This window comes from Eubalaena glacialis, chromosome 2 (genome assembly GCF_028564815.1).
Source record: "Eubalaena glacialis isolate mEubGla1 chromosome 2, mEubGla1.1.hap2.+ XY, whole genome shotgun sequence".
Lineage (NCBI taxonomy): Eukaryota > Metazoa > Chordata > Mammalia > Artiodactyla > Balaenidae > Eubalaena > Eubalaena glacialis.
In genome coordinates this window covers 110817224-110835811 of record NC_083717.1, presented here as the reverse complement: position 1 = coordinate 110835811, position 18588 = coordinate 110817224, and the positions used below count along the sequence as shown (strand labels likewise).

The window sequence follows — 18588 nt, the reverse complement described above, 5'->3', positions numbered from 1 at the left end:
CTACGAGCGCGGGCTTCAGTAGTTGTGGCTCGCGGGCTCTAGAGCACAGGCTCAGTAGTTGCGCGCACGGGCTTAGTTGCTCCGCGGCATGTGGGATCTTCGCGGACCAGGGCTCGAACCCGTGTGCCCTGCATTGGCAGGCGGATTCTTAACCACTGCGCCACCAGGGAAGTCCCCAAGATGTGGTTAAATTCTAATGTTGTCAAGCACCTGAAATCTTACCTTTTGGTGCCTGGAGCAGAGGAGTACGTGCAGCAGGCAGCTGGGTCACTGTCTCCCAGCCACGCGGCCCACACGGCTCCCGGCTCCTTCTCCCTCACCCCAGGAGACCTGGGGAATGGAAAATGGCCCCCAAATCTCCTCCCTCATCTGGGCCTTCAGCAAAGGGCTGCGCAGAACCAAGGGCAACACAGAGCCCCTCAGCCCACAGCACCGGCATCTACTTGAGCCCAAGTGCAGGGCCACCACCGGAAGGCCTGGGAGAAAGAAACACCCAGCGCTCCTCAGCCGTAGTGGCCCAAGGGCCTGGAGGAGTGTCCTGCTTATACCACCCAAAGCTCTCGCTCCCAAATGCTGTGGTCACACGTGTCCACCATTTAGTTTATTAGCTTTTAATTAGAGCTATAGGGTTTGAAGTAGGATCAAGGGTCTAATTTATTTACAGCTGCAGCCACTCTAATGCAATCAAGCTATGCAGTACCTGGAACATAGGGTGATGGTTATAAACACAGATGCTGCATCCTAGCTGCCTGGGTTCGAACCCCAGGTCTACCTCTCCTTGTCTAAGCAACCGGAGGCAAATTACCTGTTACCCCTGTTAAAAGATAATTAAAAACATTAAAAGGTTAAATCATGACTCTCATACACATATTCAAGATCTATTTACCTTATCATTAATGAGGGAACCAGGTAGATGCTACAAGTCATTCAAAGGAGACTCCAAAGAACAGACACATATATAGAACAGGAATATTGAGATCAACTTGTAAACAGAAGCAAATGACTTTTCCACAAGAGGAGACTGTTGTCCCTCGAACAAACAGAATTTGAGTATCCATAGACAGGATCACTGCACTGCCGTCTGTTCTGTACAGTGCAGAGTTGCAAACAAGCTCAAAGGCAATGAAAGGGGGGGGCTTCCCTGGTGGCGCAGTGGTTGAGAATCTGCCTGCCAATGCGGGGGACACAGGTTCGAGCCCTGGTCTGGGAGGATCCCACATGCCGCGGAGCAACTAGGCCCGTGAGCCACAACTACTGAGCCTGCGCGTCTGGAGCCTGTGCTCCGCAACAAGAGAGGCCGCGACAGTGAGAGGCCCGTGCACCGCGATGAAGAGTGGCCCCCGCTCGCCGCAACTAGAGAAAGCCCTCGCACAGAAACGAAGACCCAACACAGCCAAAAATTAATTAATTAATTAATTGATTGATTTTTTTAAAAAAAGGCAATGAAAGGCTCTAATCAGATAACACAGAGGATGTGCTCTAAACACTGCCAAGTTTTCCATTGGAAACACCCACTAATCTTTTTTTGCTTATTGCAAATCTACTTAAATCCTTCTGTGCCTCAATTTCCTCATAAAATGGAGATGTCATCCAAGCGCCTCCCTCACTGTGTCATGGGAAGGAGGAAATGAGCTAAGGTGTGCATTACTGCACCTTAGTCACTGGACTGCAGTTGGCTGTTCCCCTTTGCTGTTTGTCAAGGTATAATAGATTTATTCTACAGAAGCAGATCATGACAACAAGCATGGATCAGTGCCCATCTTGTCAGATATTGTGCTGGTTTGACGGTTTCCAGTTTCTGAGGGGGACCACACCTCAGGTTCTGACCTGCCTCACTGTATGTAGCCCAGTGTGCTGACTTTAAGATCAGCTAAGGATGAAGGAAGGAGGGAAGGTATCAGCAAAACGCAGCAGAAAATGGTGTTGGGTGGGTTTGGGTTCAGGGTGACAGGAGTGAGGTCCTAAGGCCGGGGAGCCCTCCTGAGTCTTGGGAGGTGGTTAGGTCGGGTGGAGACATCTGAGAGAAGGCAGAGGGATGGCCAGAGGGAGGTGGCCACACATATCCTAGAAGTGTTCTAGAAGTCTGGGTCCCCAGAGAGAGAGAATAACCTCCTGATCGCCATGGCAACACATTCCCTGGGCTGAATACAACCAGACGCTTGGAACTACCAGTTCCTTTATTCTTTCTGTCAGTCAATCAACAAATGTTCACTGTGTGTCTTCTTGGGAGACTCAAGCCTCCAGGGACTTCTGCCCCTGCCTGTGCCCCCAGGATGTAGTCCTGGATTCAGTGTCCTGGAGAGACAGCACGAGAGCACTGGACTGGGTGTCAGGGGCCCTGGGTTTGCCGCTGGTCCCTTACTTTGTGTGGGACCTTGATAGAGGCACCTATCTATAGTTTCCTCTGTGTAGTACCTACCTCGAAGGGTTGTTTTCAGGTTTCAATGAGCTAATCCATGTAAAGCGGTCACAGTAAGTGCCCAATAGATGTATTTAATTTTTTTTTCATCATTATGTTAAGGACTTGGACTAGATTGCCGAAGTCTCTCCCACGAACAAATTTATGAGCTACTGCTTCTCTCCCCCCAGCCCCACTTGAGAGTCCTAGGGAAATGTCCAGAGCCCATGAGTGCCAGTGGTTAGCACTGGCCTTCCCTTTGCTCGCGGCGAGGTAGGGAAAGTAGGCAGTGCCACTAGGCCCCCCTCCAGGCAGGCACCTCAGGAGTGAGAGCGCCCCGCTGGGCCCTGCCTGCAGCATTACTTGGGGCCGGCAGGGGACGCCCTGACCTTGTCAGACAAGTGCGGCCGCAGGCAGCCCTAGCCTTCCCAGGTCTTGTCCCATGACCTTAGACCATAAAAATATCCAAGATTGTTAACATCATTTTTCAGAATCACTTCTGCTGAGGCCAGGAGTTTCTCTGTAATGGACATTATCATTCATTCAATCACTGAGCATAGACTAAACGAGCACCCACTCATGCCGGCACTGTTCGAGGTGCTGGGGTCACGGGAAGTGGACCAAGTTCTGTGTTAGAGGAGAGACTCCTTTTTTCTCAAAGAATACCTGGCTTATATTTATTGAGAAATGACTAGTGCCAGGCTCATTTCTGGTTGCTTTAACCATTTTCTGGTTTTAACTATACAGTTAAAACCTCCTAGTAGTCTTGTGAGGTGAATGTTGTTTGACGTCCACTTTCTGGCGGAAGACGCTGAGGCACCAAGAGGTGGAAAGATGTGCTTTGGTCACACCCCCAGTAAGAGGTGGAGTGGAGATCTGAACCTGGGCCCACGGACTTCAGAGCCAACCGCCATGCTGCGCTGTCCCTGACGGGGAGAACAGGCAAATGGCTCAGGCTGAGGGCAGCCCAGACTGGAGGCAGGGCTTTCAGGTGTCCAAAAAGGTGGTGGGAAAGGGGTAGGAGACGGTGAGAAGGGAGGGAAGTCAGAAGAGAGGCCAGCTCTGGGCACAGTCGAAAAACCTGGGGCTCTGCTCTCCACCTGGCATCTTTCCCCTCCTCCCTCCCAAGCCCCTGTTCCCCCACCCCACCTCCATCCCCCAACACAGGCAAAATCCTGCCTCCTGGGTTCTCAATTCTTGGACTCTAGGCCCAATTCAGCACCTTCTGGCTGTGTTTCTGAAGAAAAGTCACTTCTTTTTTTTTTTTTTTTTTTTTTTGAAAAGTCACTTCTTTAATCCCTGTGAGCCTCCATTTCCTCAACTGTAAAATGGGAATATTCTGCTCACACTGCTTTGGTGGAGTGGTACGTGAGAAAGCACGGCAGAAAGGCCGGGTTTCATTGTTCTTTTCCCCTCCTACTCAAGCAGTGCCCTGAGTACAAGCTCTCAGTCCTCCGAAACACCTTCCGCTCCACCTCCACCAAACCCCAATCTCTCACTAACCTCAGCTAGGTGTGCAGAGGCCACCCATCTGGTAGCTAAATCATGCTAATATGTTCATGACAGATGGTTAGATACGTCACACTCACTCCATTTTTGGAGGCAACTTAGGCAATATTAAACAAAGAAAAGACTCTAATGGTGGGATTTCAGGTGCTGTGGCTCTGGGGAACTTCAAAGAAATTCCCAGTACCCCACAGACTACACCCCACGGGCACCTTGGCCCCCCTCGCCTGGAAGGTCAGCTGTGTGTAGAATTGGGGTGGCGGCACTCATGAAACACGTGTGAGCTTTAACAGGGTCTCCCCTTCTCATCGATGGCTTCCTTCCTTGCTGAAGCTCAGGAAGGGGAGGGCCACCACACCCCAGGTTGTACGAGGAGAAACTGAGACCAAGAAAAGCAGGCGTGGTTATCGCTCAAGTCGTCCCAGGCTGGCTAGAGGTCTGGAGTGTGAAGACCGCTGTCCTCTTCCTGCCTTCCTCCTCCCCCTACTTTTAAACCATAATTCAAAAAGAGTCATGTACCAAAATGTTCATTGCAGCTCTATTTACAATAGCCAGGACATGGAAGCAACCTAAGTGTCCATCATCGGATGAATGGATAAAGAAGATGTGGCACATATATACAATGGAATATTACTCAGCCATAAAAAGAAACGAAATTGAGTTATTTGTAGTGAGGTGGATGGAGTTAGAGTCTGTCATACAGAGTGAAGTAAGTCAGAAAGAGAAAAACAAATACAGTATGCTAACACATATATATGGAATCTAAGGGAAAAAAAAAAAAAAAAAAAGAGGTCATGAAGAGCCTAGTGGCAAGATGGGAATAAAGACACAGACCTACTAGAGAATGGACTTGAGGATATGGGGAGGGGGAAGGGTAAGCTGTGACAAAGTGAGAGAGTGGCATGGACATATATACACTACCAAATGTAAAATAGATAGCTAGTGGGAAGCAGTCTCATAGTACAGGGAGATCAGCTTGGTGCTTTGTGACCACCTAGAGGGTGGGATAGGGAGGGTGGGAGGGAGGGAGACGCAAGAGCGAAGAGATTTGGGGACATATGTATATGTATAACTGATTCACTTTGTTATAAAACAGAAACTAACACACCATTGTAAAGCAATTATACTTCAATAAAGATGTTAAAAAAAAAAAGAGTTTAGTGCGTGGGAGAAGGGGTCCCTTTATTCATGATGATTAGGGATCCCAAATTTTTAAATTTCCTGCCTGGAATTGAAGGACAGGAAATTATGTAGCCAGAGTTTCTGTACAAATTACCCAGGTGTCCTAACTCCCCAAAGTAACAGATGCTCTTCATCTCTTGGCCTCTGTCATCATTCATCCTTGATTGTCCAGGGAAGCCCACTCCACGGCTCTGAGAGACCAGCCGTTGCAGATTTATATGGGGAAACCTAGACAGACATAGTGAACAGACTCCCTGCCAGACCAGAGCCAAGTCCTGGTAATAACATCAATGAAGCACTGACTTCAGTGAGTCATTATATCAAGCTTCGAGAGGCCTGCAAGATCTTTCTAGCCTGATGCTTTACCTTCTAGTTAGTCACAAGTAAGAAAACTGAGTGAGGCCCAGAGAGGGAAAGTGACTTGCCCAAGGTCACAAAGCTCATAATGGCAGAGTAGAGGCTGGAAACCCTGAGCTCCAGGCCCATGCACTTTCCACTGCCCTTCACACCCCTCTGAATGTCCCACATAGCTGTCGGGGAGGCATAGGGCCCTCTCGATGAGCCAAGGGCAGCTCAGGCTGTCTCCTAGCAGGCAGGCTCAGTGTCAAGCTCAGGCCTCCCTTGGGAAGGGAAGAGCCTGGGGCCCATCTTCACACCCCAGGTGCCAGGAATTGAGTTAAGAGCCTATAGGAGGCGGCTTCCTGCTTGGCCCTCATCCAAGGCCATTTCACAATGGGGGGAAGAGCGCTGGGCTGAGAGTGCGAGGTTAGTGTTCCCTCCACCTCTACCCCAGACCCTCTAAGACCCCCTGGGGACAATGAGCTAGTCCCTAGGGAGATGGAGGCTGGAGAGCCCATACTGGGAGTGTTCTGAGCGGTGCCCTGGGGTGGATAGCGGCCTCCTTGCAGGCGCCCACCACTCTCCCCTTTCCCTGGCCATCTACCTGCAAGCGTTCACACTGGGGGAATCCTGTGTAGACGGGAGGGGGTCCACTCAGGCCAGCCCCATAATAGTCTCATTATTAGTCAGAGGGAAATCTGGAAGGAAGCTTGGAGAGGGGCAAGGCCTTGAACAGCTTCCCATAATGAGGCATCATGACTACCAGGCAGAAAATTCCGGGCAGGGAAGCCCAAGTTGTTCTCCTTCTCCTCCCCACATGCCCCAGTCTGGGGTGACTGCAGTTCACACAGGAACCAGGACAGAGACGTTGGGACATTCAACGAGGATTTATTGTGTCCCTACCACAGGGTCAGCTCTGAGCTGAGCTCTGTAAGGGATCTTGTCTGAAATAGGAGGCAGTGGTTAGGGACCCAAGTTCTCCCGTCTTTAAGTCTTAAAGAGGAGACAAAACAAACCCAGGTGAACTGTCAAACCACAAAACAAGGCAGTGTGAGGTTGGGGCCCACACACTCATACTGGACGGTCCAGTATGGCCAATCGAGGGGGCAGGGGTGTCACCATGCACAAGGACGAGGGGGCCCGGAGAACAGGGAGAAGGTTTACGGGCATGGTGGGAAAGTCTTCCCGATGGGGAAGGGGAGGCGAGGCAGGAGTGAACATGCACATTCAGGGGACGGGATCCCGTTTGCACAGAATGAGGCTGGAAGTGTGCCTGGCCCTGGGCTGCTTCCTTCCTCTGACCTCTCACTCCTTGAACTTGGTCTTCCTCTGTATCTGCGGGAGGTCGCTGGCCTAGGCAGGCAGGTGGTCCCGGTGGAGAGCTAGGCAGGGGCGAGCGGGGTGCCAGGGAGCTCAGCCCCTCAGCCGGAGAGCCATCTGACAACAGGAAGCAGCTGTAGCAGGTTCCAGGGCTGTGCTGGTGTCTGTCACTCTCCTTCTACCCCGGCTGCAGCCCCTGCAGAACAAACTGTTCTTCAAGAAGCTCTGGGGACAGAGGGCCCACACCTGCTCCCCAGGTCGGTTTGGACAAGCCGGGAGCCCAGCAGAGGCGCACCATGGCCCAGCAGCCCCCCTCATCCCCGCCTTGCCTGAGGCAATGTAACACAAGACAAGAGCTTCAGGGGGAAAACAGGTGCTGACTCTTCATGCAGACCTCATCCTAGAATTTCCCACGATGTCTCTAGAAATAGGACCTAAACTCTGAGCTCAGTGGGGATGCTAAGTGGTGTGGCTTTGCAGAAAGAGCACTGGATTGGAAGTCAAAGTGCAGCGTTTTCATCTTAATTCTGCCACTAAAAAGCTGTGTGACCTTGGACAAGTCACTTCCCATGGGTGGACTTCAGTCTCCTTCCTTGTAACATGGGAAGTTGGGACTGATGAGCTCTAGGGTGACTTCCAGTTTAAAATGTGAGAGTCCAGTCCTCTGAGGGAGCTTTGGGGTTGCTGTGGTAACTGGTGCTCAGGTAGCTGGGAGAGAAATTAGGATGAGCGTATGATTGAGGGCTAGATAAAATGGAATGGGATTCAATTTAGGACCTGAGATGGTAGGGTTTTATTTCCCCAGATCCCCATGATAAATAGAATTGGGTCTGTCGGACTGAGAACACCTCAAGAGGAGCTAATTTTATAGAAGGTTCCCCAACGCTTGGTGAAGAGCTATAATCCTTCTAAATAGTTTGAGGTCATCCCTCAGTCACAGCTGCCCACCCCCAATTTGCAATGAGCTGGGAGAAGGGACACGCCTGAGAGCAGAGAGTGGGGTGCAGTAATGCAAGGAAAGAAAGAGCCCAGCCCTCCAAATGCTCTTCCCCATATAAGCTGCTCCTTAAAATGCCTTTACCTGGGGACCAAGCCTTTCAGGCCACAGTTAAGCTAAAAATAAACGGCTAAGATTCTGCCTTCCTAGGACCTAGGGTATACTGGGAGAGGCTTTCGGAGGGAAAGGGGACTGGAAAAGGGAGAGAAAGGGGCAATCTGGATATCACAGGAGCTGTGCTTTTTCTGAAGCCTGATCTAGGCCTGGTAGCTCAGACCAGTTCCCTGTGGGCAATGATGTGGCAGAAGGCCTTGGGCTTCCTAAATGCCTTCTGGGTCACTTTCTGCAACCCTCCATGTTTGCCTCACAGGCCTCAGCAACCCCTGAGGGAGGAGTCCAGTTTAGCTCCCATCCATCTACTACCTGCTCATCGTCCAGTGGTGTGGGGGGCGGGGTGACGCTGCTCTCTGGCCTCCCACCAGGTCACCCACGTGGCTTAGACGCTGTCTGAGTTGTTTAAAAAGGAGCCACAACCCTAGGCTCTTGGAGGCAGCTTCAGCACGGGACAGAGTGTGTGGGGTGGAAGGGAGCCTAGAGGGTGCGGGAGAGGGGAACACGCTTGTCTCTGTTGGCCTTTAGTCTGCAGGACCGCACGCTGCCAAGACCAGTGTTGGCAAAAAACAAAGGGGGAGAGGACCAGACCATCGGCCAGAACACGCCGATGTGGGGCACTTCCCAACTGCAGCCCAGAGTAATGCAGACATGGGCTTGGCATGCTCCTGCCTCTGTGTGTGTGTGTGTGTGTGTGTGTGTATGCACACACACAAATGTACATGCCCAAGAAGGTGTGTGTTTGTTGGCCTGGGTGAACACTGCCCATCACTACAGAGAAGATGCCAAAACTCTGTGTTTACCATCAGGGCCAGTGGGGCTGGGACCTGCAGAGCCACAACGCCCCAGCCCCTGCCTACCCCAAGACATTGCTTCTCGCAGGAACAGAGGAAGGAGAGAGGTGGAGAGGCCTGCAGCAGAGGCTGCTTCTTCAAGGAGAGTTCAGCCAGGCCAGCAGCCCTCCTCGCTGCAATGCAGCCCTCTCCTTCTATTTGTCCAGGAGCATTTAATGGGCAGCTCCTTTGCCTGGGGCACCCTCCTACCGCCAGATCCCTTTCCTCCAAACATGCTACCTGGCAGGAGGGCCAGATTTCTGCATATGAGGAAAGGCTTCAGGACAGCCCTTATAGTACCAAGTTGTAAAGGCAGTGGGCTTTGAAGGACGGGAAGGATTTGGAAAAGCTGAAACTAGTGGACTAGTGAGCGTGGGAGGCTAGAGAGACATTTCAGACAGGAGGACAGGTTAGGAATGCGTGTGATTTATAGGGAAGGTTGTAAGGAAGCCTCTTTGGTTGTACTTCTGACACATCTCTGACACCAACCGGGAGTCCCGCAATTCAGTTCAGGGTCAGTTCTGACACTAACTCCTCAGGCTTAGCTTCAGATCCCACAAGTTAAAGGGCAGATTCCCCCAGAAGACTGCCCTTACTTCAGATGACAGGTGCAGATGGAGTCCCCAGGCTACCCATACTTCTGTCTGACTTGGCTACAAATTCATACAATAGTTCGCACTACCCCGCTTCAGGTTCAATAATTTGCTAGAATGACTCATAGAACTCACTAAATGTGCTATACTTAGAGTTTTATTATAAAATATAATTCTAGAACAAAGGGAAGATCCATAATAGGGAAGGTCTGGGGGGCAAAGTGCAGAGATTCCGTGCCCTCTCCTCACAGATCAGGGGTGTCACCTCACCTGGTGTGTTCAGGTGAGGAAGTTCCTCCGAGCTTCAGTGTCCAGAATTTTTATGTGGGGTTTCACACAATAGGCACAGTTGATTAAACCACTGACCACGTGCTTGAACTCCATCTCCAGTCATCCACCTCTCCACAGAGGTTGGAAGTGGGGTGGGGATGAAGTTTCCCACCTTCTTTCTAGCAGGGCCAGTCCCGCCTCACCCCCTTGCCCCCCTTCAAACCACCTAAGGACCTACCACTGGTCACCTCATTAGCATAAACTCAGTTGTGGCAGAAAGGGCTGGTTGTGAATAACAAAAGACATTCCTATTACTTAGGAAATAAAATGCATTTTTTAAAGCTCTGTACCAGGTAAGGGGGACAAAGGCCAAATAGATTTTTGTATTATACCACAGTTGTAATGGATGTTCCCTGTATGGCAAAAAGGAGGGAGCTGAGGATGGAAAGATAGGATGGGGCTAATTTATAAGGTCAGAAACTGATAGGCAATCACCCCCTCCCTCCCAAGGAAGTGGAGGCAGAGGAAAAGTAGTAGAGACAACTCCCTCACTTTGGTATCTTGGTAGAATCTTTCATCCTGTTTGTTCACTTTTCCCCCAGGTGTTTCATCCAGAAGGAGGAGGCACCCCCCAGTCTCTGCTTTGGCACCAAGGCCCCCCTGATTCAGGTCTATCTATTGACATTCCCCCAGCTCAAATACCACTTCCTTCTGGAAGCCTTCCCTGATTACCCCAGTGGGAAGTTATTCTGCTCTGAATTCCAAAAGCCCTTTGGGTCAGTCAGTTCACTCTTGCCCTGTGTTGTGACTCATATTCTTATCTCCCCAGTTTGGTCCGAAGCTCCTTGCCTTACCCCTTTCTGCTTCATTCGAACAACCAGCACTGTGTGTAACATTTTGTATAACGTTTGTGAGCTCTCTGCAGACATCCATGATTATCATCGGCCCCTCCTGTCCCTGAAGAATGTGGTGCCTTCCCTTGAAGAGTCCTATCTCTCTGAATAGAGTGTGAATGTCTATCCCGCCAGACTGTGAGCTCCTCCAGGACAAGGACATGTCTCTATATTCCAAGCGTTCACACAGCCTGCCAAGCAGTGGGTGCTCAGACATGTGCAGAATGAACTCAGTTCCTCCTAGAAAATGTAACCTTTCTCACATTTAGGAAAGATCAGGAGAGTAGGGGGACGATTTATGACTTATACTGGGAAGAATGAGTGGGGTGCGCTAAAACAAGGGCAAGGCTGCCCTTTTCCACAGGGTCCTGCACTTTCCAGGCCTCCTGCCCAGAAGACTGCTCTTGGTGGGTGCTCCACGGCAGGCAGGTGGACGGGCAGGATGAGAAGTCAGAACAACCTGGGCAGGCAGGTGGGCAGATGGGCAGCCGTAAGAACAACACTAACCTCTGGGGGCAAGTCTAGCAGAAAGGAGCCCTTTCCGGGGACTGTGTGAAAGCTTTCCGCTTGAATGGCTTCCAGCCCCTGGAAACCCCAGAGCAATGTCCAAGCCACAGTTTACTTGACACTAATGGTTACCACCCCAAGGCCCCTGGCTGAGTGGGAGCAGGCCTGCTCGGCCATCAGTCCTTCCTCCAAGGCCAGGCCTACTGCCCCCTGAGGCAGCCCTCTGAGGGGTCCTCAGTGGACAGACCGGGCAGGGATGAGTGCCATCCGTGAGGAGGGGGCTCCTGACCACCTCCCCCCAGGCAGTGTCCCATGACGTGGAATTGTCCCAGGGAACCGGTCACCAGCCATGAAAAGGGACATGACACCCAAGGTTTCTCAGTGGCCTCCAAAGCCGGCCGAGAGTCAGTGACGGTCCCCTGGCCTCTCTCTGCAGGCTTCAGGGCCTCTCGGGCGGAGACCTGTCTCTTGCATCCCTGGGTCACAAGTCCTTTGATTTTTCTTTGGCCCCGGACCCACTCTACACCACCGAGTGTGGTACCTGGCGTCTTAGGGAAGCCACAGTTTGGGAATGGAAGGAATGGAGAAGGCCTGCTTCCAAGAAATGGTTAATTAATCCTCTCCCCTTCCCCCAGGCCCCTTGCACCTGCAGGCTGCGGTGTGTGGTTTCCCACAGATGCAGCTGGCCCTGTGGCAGCTCCCTCCCTCCCTCAGAGGGAACCTGAGAGGCCCCAGGCCTGAGGCTCCTGGGAGGGGCTCCTCAGCCTCACACAGGAGGGTCTTACAAGTCCTTTGACCTGGACCTGCCACAGGGAGCGCTCTGGCTGACTGACCAAACCTGGGAGAGGACTGCCGGCTTCCCCCTGAAGCCAAAGGCAGGGGCTGCCGTTTTGGAGATGACCACACACCCTCTCCACAGAGCCTCTCAGCTCTTCCCCGGCTCCACTCCACTGACTTCTGGAAGAAGCTGGTGGGGTCTTTAGGGTGGGCTCGGCATCCCCCCGGGGGAGGGGAGGGAGGGGAGTTCCTGAAGCAGAGGGTGAGTTGAGTGTGAGAGGTGAGTGGGATGGATGGGAAGGAAGAGGGGGAAGTGAGACTTGGCAGGGCCAGGCCGCTGCTGGTCAAGGCAGCCTTGAACCCACAACGCTAGACTCTGGCAGGCTCTGTTCTCTGTCTCACCTAGAAAAGAGCAGGTTGCTACAGAGCCTGGGTGGATACCCAGTTGCCCTCTGGGCCAAATGTGCTCAAGGGACACCTCGGAACACTACTCACTCTCAGGCAATGAAGCAAAAAAATGTGGAAGCTTTCCTGCTGAGACACTTCCCCAGGACCAGTGAGCGAGGTCCAGAGGATCAGCCCATGGCTAGCAGCCTGCCCGCTGCGCCGCCCTCGGCCGCTGGGCTTGCACCCAGATCCCAGGGGGACATCTGGCTGGTGCCACACGAGGTGCTCCGCCCGAGTCCCAGCCGAGGGAGGTTCAGTTGGGTCCAGAGGCTTGGTAGATGGAGGGATGGGAAGGTCGGGGTCTGACAGGTACAGGCGGTGACAGGGCCCAGGGCTCTGGCTTATCTCACGTCCAGCTCCAGGCAAATTGCTTCAGTTCAACACTTTCCCTGTGAGGCCTTATGGCCTCAGGCTCAGGGCTTCTGTGGCCTCCAGTCTGCAGAAAAAGCCCAGCTACCACTCAGAGTCAACTCCCCTACCCAGGATAAGAAGAGGGAGGGCGATCTGGCAAAGGAGGCTTGAAAGGAAACAGAGCTACCCATCTGCAGAAACCCCTGCGTCAGATGTGGGGAGGAGGGAGAGAGAGGACCCAGCAAAAGCCACAGATTCCGTCCTCGCTCCTCTGGCTCAGGACGAGGACAACTGCAGGGTGGCAGCCAGGCCTGGAGGAGGGGAGGGTGCACGCTGGGAGGGCACCGGGCAAGCTTCGGTCCTCGCTCCTGCCTAACCTGATACCCCTAGGCGGGTAGGGCCGATCCCAGCCACCCTGGCCAGTGCCAGGAGTCCACTGTGAACTCCAGACTTGTGCTTGGCTGGTTTGCAGCGGTGCCTTGTGGCTGCAAGCACAGAGCTCTGGCTGGGAGTCACTGCTGATTCCGTTTGCCCTCAGGTGTACGGAGGCAAAGCCCCGTGAAAGAACTTTGAGCTCCTGAGAAGAGGGGCCTAGGGGAGGAAGCCCGTGATGAGGTGAGCCTGCCTACACTGGGCTACTGATTTACGTATTTTTGCTTTATTGCTGTTCTTACACTATCGCGGGCATTTACTCATTGCGGTTGTCCAGACCCCATGTGTCAAGAAAATTCCAGTAAATCTGTGTCTGGGAGAGCTACAGCCCGTGTCCAGAATGCCACCTTCTCATTTCTGACTTAAACAGCATTGTCCTTTTCCTCCTTGCTCAGATTCACCCATCTCGACAATTTTATAACAGTATGGACCCTTCACCAAGATTGAAATGCTCCATTATTGAGTTAGGAATCTTTCTATTCATGCTTTTATCTGTATTTCAGTCAACGAATACTTAGTGAGTGCCTGCTCTGAGTGATTCATTGTGCTGGTGTTGGGGACACCCTGATGAATAAAACAAGGCCCGTCCTTGGCCACACCCCAGACGTCACAGCCAGCATCACAGGGGGTTACTATCTGTACCCAACCATGACTGCTGAGCACTTTCAGTTTCCTGAAAGAAAAATCTTAGAGTCCTTAGAAGGCAAGAACCCCCCAAATAGGACTGTGATCTTTCAATATATTTTGTTATTTTATTTTAAATATGTAATTACAGTCACATGGTTCAAATACAAAAACGACATAAAGATCTCAGTGAGAACTCTTCCTCCTAATTTTTTCCTAACAGTTCTCATCCCCGATATAAAAAAAAAAAAATTTTTATATCCTTCCAGTATTTCTTTATGTAAGTATATTTTCTTGGTTTTCCTCATTATTATTCTATAGATAGTTTACTATAATCATGGTTTTTCTTGACACTATGTGCTGGGGATTGTTCCATATCCACACATAGAGGGTTGTCCATTTTCTCTTACAGCTGCGAAGTGTTCCTTGTTCTAAACCAGTCCTCTGTTGATGGCACTAGGTGGTCAGTCTCTAATCTTTTGCTGTCAGACAGTGCGGGATCTGTCCTTCCAGATGCGCACAGGTGCACAGGGTCCAAGGGTTGGGGCATTTGTAATTTAGAGACACCTTGCAAACTGTCTTACATAGAGGTTGTGCCGTATTCATTCCCATCAGCAATGTATGAAAAAGCCTGTTTTCCCACCAGGCTGAGATTTTTAAAGAGAAGGCAAGGAGGCAATGTCAGGGCTCCAAAGAAGCGAGGGATGGAGAAGGCCAAGTCCAGAGCGGAAGCCCAGAGCACTTAGCTTGGCCAGTGAGGGTACACGGATAGCTGAGGACTGTGTGGTCCAGGCCATGTTGTTTCATTTGTGTTCGAGCCGCAACCGTCACAGCTGACAATTGGGGTACCCTTCCCTAGAGGAGCAAGGGACTCCAGGAAGAGAATCTATGAGGAGAGCCTGAGGCAAGAGAGCTCAGCTGGTGAACGGGGTGGGTGGTCTTTGAGTAAGGACCACGATACCCAGCAGAAAAAAAAAATGAATGCAAACTATAACACAGTGGATTTTCATTAGATCTAGGAAAGAACTTGTAACTTTGAAGGTGTCTCACCCTGCTTTAGGTGGTGAAAGGAATTGTGGAAACTCCTCAGCGGGACTTCCAGAAGCATCACCCAATCATTTGTGCAGTAAATGTCAAACCCCAACTTCGCATCCTGCACCGCCCAAGGTGCTAAGGATACAAACGTGAACAGGACAAAGATCTCCACCCTACAGAGGTCTAAAGGGGCTGAGAGCCAGTAGACAAGTATGTAAACAAAAATAAATTTCAGATAGTAAGGGGAAGCGGTAGAGATTGGGGGTGGGATGGAAAAGAGGGAAATCCTCTCTGAGGAGGGGACATTCGGGCAGACACTTGAATCAGGAGAAGGACTGGCTCAGTCACAGATCTAAGAAAGAATCCAGGACGGATGCAGGGAAAAGCAAAGGTCGGGGTCCTGAGGGTGAAGGAGCACAGAGGCAGCGAGTGAGGCTGGAGGCGTGGCCCGACAGGCAGGCAGCAAGCTGGGGAGCCTGCAGTGGGCGCTGGACCACGATGTTTGGGTCTAATTTTAAGAATAACAGGAAACAGCAATTGGTCACAAAGACACATATTCCACGATTTATGTGAAATGTCTAAAATAGGCAAATCCATAGAGACTAAAAAGTAGATTAATCTCTAAAGTAGATTCACCCAGGCTGGGAGAGTTGGGAGGAAATGGACTAGTGACTGCTAAGGGATACAAGGGGCGGGGGGAGGGGGGTTTGGGGGGCGGGAATGCGGTGATGAAAATGTTCTAACATTGATTACAGTAATGGTCACACAGTCCTGTGAATATACTAAAAAAAAACCATTGAATTGTATACTTTAAATAGGTGAATTATATGGTATGTGAATTATATCTCAATAAAGCTGTTATTAGAAAAACGATAATGGGAAGTTATTGGAGGGCTGCTTTAATCAGGGAGTAACATTATCACTGTCTGCTGTGGGAGAATAAACTGTCAGGAAGCAAGAGCAGAGGCTGGAGACAGCTGGGAGGCCACTGTCTGGGCCGGGGTGGAGGTGGGGGACGTGGAGGGGACGGGTGTGTGTGGGCGAAGGTGGCTTGGCCTGGGCTGGTTGCTTTGTGACACAAGTTAATGAGGAGGTCAGACTGGGATATACTTCGAAGCTAGAGTTTGATAATGGATTAGATGTAAGGGGTGTGGGAGAGAGATGGATCCAGGCTATTGAACTACAATGGGGAAGGCTGGAGGAAGGGTTGGGCTCGGGGAGAGGCAGGGAATCAGAGCTCTGTTTTGTTTTGGTTTGGTTTGGTTTGGTTTGGTTTGGTTTGGTTTCATTTTTATTGGAGTACAGTTGCTTTACAATGTTGTGTTAGTTTCTACTGTACAGCAAACTGAATCAGCTATATGTATGCATATATTCCCTCTTTTTTGGATTTCCTTCCTGTTTAGGTCACCCCAGATCATTGAGTAGAGTTCCCTGTGCTACACATTAGGTTCTCATTAGTTATCTATTTTATACACAGTATCCATAGTGTATATATGTCAATCCCAATCTCCCAATTCATCCCACCACCCCCCTTTCTCCCTTGGTATCCATACGCTTGTCCTCTACATCTGTATCTCTATTTCTGCTTTGCAAATAAGATCATCTATACCATTTTTCTAGATTCCACATATATGGGTATATGCCCAGTAGTGGGATTGTTGGGTCATATGGTAGTTCTAAAAAACAGTGGTTAGATGCCACGAAGTAGGTGGCAATGCCTTAACCATATGCGTGTTGTCAGGCCCGAGGGCCTCTTCCATCCTTGTCAAGGGGAGTGCTAGCCTTCTCTCCTTTCATGCACCACAGCTCTGTTTTGGACATGACAGGCCTCTGAGATGTCCACTAGGCAGGGAAGATGTCAGGATCAGAGTCACCACCATGCTGATGGCCACATACTAAGGGCCAGCAGTCCTATGAGGAGAGCTCTACAATTATCCCATCTGTACTGGGCACGTCACGTGCACCACTTCAGATTCCCTCGGCCTCTCCTCTCGTTTGGTACCCCACTGTGGTAACCGGTCCTACACAGGCCTCGACCAGTGTCACACAAGTGCAGCCAACAGTGTCCCTCTGCATGCCTCTTAAAGCCTCCTGACACCCTGGTGTCGGGGACACCCATGGGACCCACTTGGCATTGACACATGAGCCACCCAGGACTGCAGGGAGTTAACATCCCTGGGGTAACTCCATAGGAGCCAATGTATAAGTGATCCCCCTTTCTTCTGGAAGGTTCTGAAGTACATTTCATAAAGCTTCTCAGAAGGTCCTGCAGGATGGAACAGCAGTCACCCATAGAGGTGGCCAACTAGTTCACACACCTAGGTCAGCAACCCTCTATCTGTGTTTCACTCTTCCTCTCCCTCAGTCCTGCTCCCCGGGTCATGTTCCCAAATAAACTACTCACACTTAAGCCTCTGTCTCAGGCCCTGCATTGGGGAGACCCCATGTAGACGGGAGATACCATCTACTGAGGCACAGAGGATTAAGGTCACACAGCTTGTCAGGGTGGAGCGGGGATTAACATCCAAGCAGGGGGTCCTGAGCTGGAGCTGCTGTTTCATCCTCTACTCTGTTCCCCATTGCTTCTCAAAGATTCCAACCTCTAGACGACACTGAAAGTCATAGGCCAAGATGTGATCTAAGCAGGCAGAGACTGTAAATAGGAAAGAAGTCCCCATACTATGCTAACACTTCGAGGTCAAGAAGAGGAGGAGCCAGTGAAGGAGCTCGGGAAAGAGCTGCCATCAAGGTAGGAGGAAACGACAGCAATTTCTCTACCATGCAAATGCTGTTGAGAGGCAGGATAAGATGACAGGAAACTGACCTTTGGATGTACCAACAAGGAGGTCACTGGTGACTCGGACAAGTGTAGTTTCAACGAAGTGGCAGAGACAAATGCTTGGCTGGAGTGGGCTGAGAGGGAATGGGGGTAAGGATGTGGGGTGGGAGGAAAGGGGCAGGAGCTGGAGAGGGCGTAGGGTCAAGGGAGGGTTTGCTTTTAGCATGAGAGAGATGATAGCACGTTTAGCTTCTGAAGGGAACCATCTGGTGGAGAGGGTCAGTTGCACAGCACAGGAAGGAGAAGAAAGATTTGGGGCAAAGTCCTGGAGTGAGTGAAGGGGTTGGAATCTGGTGCACAAGTAGAGGGGCTGGCTGGGAATTCGAGAGGAGGCCATCCATTGTAAGAAAGGAAGGCAGTGGCAAGGGTACAGGTGCAGGCACCTTGGGAGAGCTGATGGTGAGAAGACAAGTACTTTTCACATGACTGCATCTATTTTCTGAGCAAAATAAGGAGCAAGGTCGTTAGCTAACAGTGGGGAAGAAAGAGGAGGTGTTGAGAGTTGGAGAAGAGAGGAGATGTGAAACGCTCATCTGGAAAGTGGGGCAGTGAATCTAGTAGAGAAACACAGTAGGATTACTGGTCAAGCTGAGTGCCCACTTGAGGTTTGTGGTCAGAAAAGTAGAGTGCGACTAGTCAACGTGGCTGTGAATTTTCCCTGCGGTGTTCAGCTACTCAGCACAGGTGCAGAGTAGGTAGGGCGTTGGGGTTAAGCAGGGTCGAGGTGTGTCGAGGTGTGTCAGGAGAGCCCAACCAAAGGCAAAAGGCCAAGAGAGTGGAGGGCTTGTTCAACGGGGCGATTATTGTTACAGAACACAGACTCAAGCTGGAGAAAGAGGTAAGTGGGTGAATAACGGACTGATGGACAGTGAAAGAGGGTGAGTTCAGCGGAATGGAAGTCCCAGAGGGGACAAAGAATACAATGGAGGTGACAGAGTCAATGAGCTAAAAACACAGGAAGGGGGCTTCCCTGGTGGCGCAGTGGTTGAGAATCTGCCTGCCGATGCAGGGGACATGGGTTCGAGCCCTGGTCTAGGAAGGTCCCACATGCTGCGGAGCAGCTGGGCCCGTGAGCCACAACTACTGAGCCTGCGCGTCTGGAGCCTGTGCTCCACAACAAGAGAGGCCGCGATA

General features: G+C 51.1%; 1 non-coding gene across 1 annotated transcript; it reads right to left on the bottom strand.

Moving 5' to 3' along the window:
• Positions 1-16293: 16293 nt before the first annotated feature.
• On the bottom strand, positions 16294-16419 carry LOC133086083 (U6atac minor spliceosomal RNA). The gene has a single exon (XR_009699864.1). It is a non-coding gene; the product is annotated as a U6atac minor spliceosomal RNA (small nuclear RNA).
• Between the last annotated feature and the right edge of the window lie 2169 nt (positions 16420-18588).